Raw genomic sequence first — 3,733 nt, forward strand, 5'->3', positions numbered from 1 at the left:
ACACTAAAGTGTATGCATACGTGTAAAATTTCTGTTATAGGATTATATCCATCCTCAAATGAGGAGGTCATGTACATTCAACGTAGATATAGTAAATTCAATACCTTTATTTTAATAAACGTTAAAATACTGTACAAATTATTTTGATTGAGTAAATATAGCAGTATTATGAATTTATGATTCATGTCAGACAGAAAAAGGAAAAACTGAATCACCGTTTCAAATCTCTCTCTCTCTCGTCCCATTTTATTAAGAGAAGAGCAGTGATTCGTGAAAATTTCTCTCTCTCTCTCTCTCTTTCATCTTCTTCTCTCTATCTTTCTCTCTCTCCTCCGCTACCAGCCATGGCAGCAGCTCTGGAGTGCTGGTCGAGCCGGACGAGCACGGATGAGGACATAGTGGAGCAAGTTCTGATGCGAACTAACGATAGATCAGAATGCCTGCCGGAGAATAACTCTTCCTCCGCCTCATCGTCCTCCTCCTCTTCCTCCGCCGCCGCCGCCGTACGCGACTCCTCCGCCTTCCAGAAGCGGTTCCAGAGGCTGAGCCGCAACGTGTCGGAGGCGATTGCCTCCTTGAAGAACACTCTAAAACCTAGATTCTGCTCGCGAGATGCCGGCCTCGTCGCCGGAGACCTGCCGGAGGCAAGTGTGGGGGAGTGTGGTGCGGAGCCTGACGCAGTTGTACCCTGGCAGCCAGCTTCCTGAGAAATTGGTGTCGAATCTGAGGAAGCATTACGATTCTCTGCCGCTCAGGTGAAATTGATTCGCCTTTTTGTTTAATTCGTCGTCGATTCCGTTTCCGTTTCACGATCGAAGTAGGTTTTGCAGATTAGGTTGAAAATGAATTGCGATTTCGTTTGATTGATAGCTATGCGCAAGCTGGTTTTGAGATGAAGGATGTGTTTCTGCACATCAAGTTGATTGAGCAAGCGGCGGCGGAAGACAATCCGGCGATTATCATTCAGGAGGTTTCCGATGAAGATACGAGCGCTGATGGCGCTGCTTTCAAGCTCACGTTTGCATGTAACTCCGCAATTTCGTGGCCGGCGATGTCCGGAGCGCTCGACAGCTCGTCGATTTGCTGCAAAAAGCTGCAGATCTTTGAGAAGAAGGGGTGCACTTTGGGGATTGTTGTGCTGATTGTTCAAACAGGGCAGGAGAAAATGTTCAAAACTCGGATCGAGAATGCACTTAGATTAGCCTCGAAGAAGCCTAAAAACAACCCGATTAAGCTCCCTTTCGGCCTCTGTGGATGCCAAGAGGAGAGCACTAGGGGGAAAGAATTTGGGGAGATCGAAGAGGATTGTGGTGGTGATGGGAGTAACCAGAGTGGAGGAGAGAATTCGGACTCGAAACTTCAGTTAGAGTTGCCACTACCTGATGATTCGATTGTTGTTTCTGTGGATGAATGGCAGACTGTGGTTTTCTGGCCGTGATGAGATCGGGAGGTGGTTTCTTAACTACGATGCAGTTGAGATTGGCGATCAGGCTGGGCCGGGCACGTTCAAGGGGGTGTATAAGGGCAAGAAAGTTAGGATCGAGAAGCTCAAGGGGTGTGACAAGGGAAATGCCTATGAGTTTGAGTGTAGGAAGGATTTGTTGGAGTTGATGACTTGTGGGCACAAGAACATCCTGCAGTTTCATGGAGTTTGTGTAGACGATAATCACGGTTTGTGCATCGTGACTAAGTTGATGGAAGGAGGAACTGCCCATGACTTGATTATGAAGAGCAAGAAGATTCAGATCAAAGAGATTATACGCATTGTCAGTGATGTTGCTGAGGGAATTAAGTTCATGAATGATCATGGAATCGCGTATAGAGACTTGAATACACAGAGGATCTTGTTAGATAAACGCGGGAATGCTTGCTTGGGTGATATGGGAATAGTCTCTGCCTGCAAGAGTGTTGGTGAGGCAATGGAGTATGAAACTGATGGTTATAGGTGGCTTGCTCCGGAGGTCCGTTTTCACTATTCAAATTCGTAGTTTGTTAGTTGTTATGCATGTTCTTATATACTACTACTGAATTGCATAAGATTGAATTGATCTTACTAATTGTTATAAGCATAGGCACCACCCTATATTCAAAAGTTGAAGCTGATACTATTATATAGCCTTTACAAGCTATTTTTATAGAGTGGAGTTTGGTTAGGGCTATCATTTCTTGTGCTAACATGATGATTAATGGCATAGAATAAGCTTTATGAATTCTCCCTGTGTGTAGCAGATGTATCTAGTTTGAGTCTGGCATGTACAGCTTTATGTTGTTTTTCCCAAATGAATAGTTTTACAACTCAGATGATTGAGTTGTGTGGGTACTAATTATTTATTTATACTACTATAGTTCCAAGCATGAATCTATGAAATTCTTGAACCATCTTGTTTAAAATATGGTGGTAATCACATTTTTATATCTAAGCACACTTTTTCCTACCTGCAAACAGATAATTGCTGGCGATCCAGAAAACGTGACAGAAACATGGATGAGTAATGCATATAGTTTTGGGATGGTGATATGGGAGATGGTGACTGGTGAGATAGCATACTCTGCTTATTCACCGGTGCAGGCTGCAGTCGGGATAGCCGCGTGCGGGCTTAGGCCCGACATCCCTGACTCCTGTCCGCAGCTCCTCCGGTCACTGATGCTCAAATGCTGGAACAACTGCCCCTCAAAACGTCCACAGTTCTCAGACATCATATCAACCCTATCGCGCTTCAACAACAACACCGCGAATACATCCAAGTAGAGTAAGTCTCTCGGGTGAATCCCACACGCTCTTGTACTAAACAAAGCTCAAAAAAAGAAATCGCCCAAACATAAATGAAAATACTTTGACAAAATCACAATACAGACATGATTGTAGGCATTGTGAGCTACTTTATGGACCAGATGTTTGATTTTGAAAAGGAGTTATATGTTTAGGTTTTGATTTATTATGTCTTGATCATGGGTAGTTGAAGGGGATAAAATTTGCTTGTTTTTGTCTGCCAATATACTTGAACCTAACCCACCCCCCTCCCCTCCCTTTAGGCTTTATTATGTCACAATTTGGTTTAGCTTTTGATGTTTTTCCCCACTCTATTTACGTGATTATTGCGTCGAGGGTAAACTAATGATGTCATTATTATACACTGACATGTACTCATGAGGTATGGGGAAAGATTGTTTGCAACTAATTTCACATTTACTTAGTGTGTGAATGTGAACAGACAAACCGCAATTCTCAAAGATGGATTGAAAACAATGAATTTTGTTAAATTTTGTTGAAGATTCGTTTAAGCATTTTAGACAATGAAAAAGATATTATTCTGACAAGAAGCAGCATAAGCTGACCTTTTTGTATGTGCCTAACTATAGTCTATATGAACTGTATTTAAATTGTAAAGCTAAAAGGGTTAAGTATGAGAATTAATCCGATTAATTCTCATGCAGAAGATGCACATGTCTTCACAAAGTGTTTACTGTGTTTTGTACACTTCTCTAGTGCTTGAATTAAAATGGAACGAAGAAAATTCTGATCTACACAAAGTGTGAAAAGTAATACTACTACGAAAATCGAATGTTTAATGATTTAATCTACCTCTGCTTTATTTATCACTTCATAAAAAATGGAATGGCAAAAAGGTTGGTGACAGTTTTGGGTCAAGATTTTCATAAAATATGGGCCCTTAGTAGTAGATTAATCACACTCAACCTAGAATATGTACCAAGTAGATGACGAATCACAAAC

At 41.8% G+C, this 3,733-nt stretch overlaps 1 pseudogene; it reads left to right on the forward strand.

Annotated features, from left to right (window-relative positions):
* The first annotated feature begins 220 nt into the window (after positions 1-220).
* LOC121789074 lies at positions 221-2,939 on the forward strand (annotated as a pseudogene).
* The last annotated feature ends 794 nt before the right edge of the window (positions 2,940-3,733 follow it).

The sequence above is a fragment of the Salvia splendens genome, unplaced genomic scaffold (assembly GCF_004379255.2).
Source record: "Salvia splendens isolate huo1 unplaced genomic scaffold, SspV2 ctg131, whole genome shotgun sequence".
In the NCBI taxonomy this organism is placed as follows: domain Eukaryota; kingdom Viridiplantae; phylum Streptophyta; class Magnoliopsida; order Lamiales; family Lamiaceae; genus Salvia; species Salvia splendens.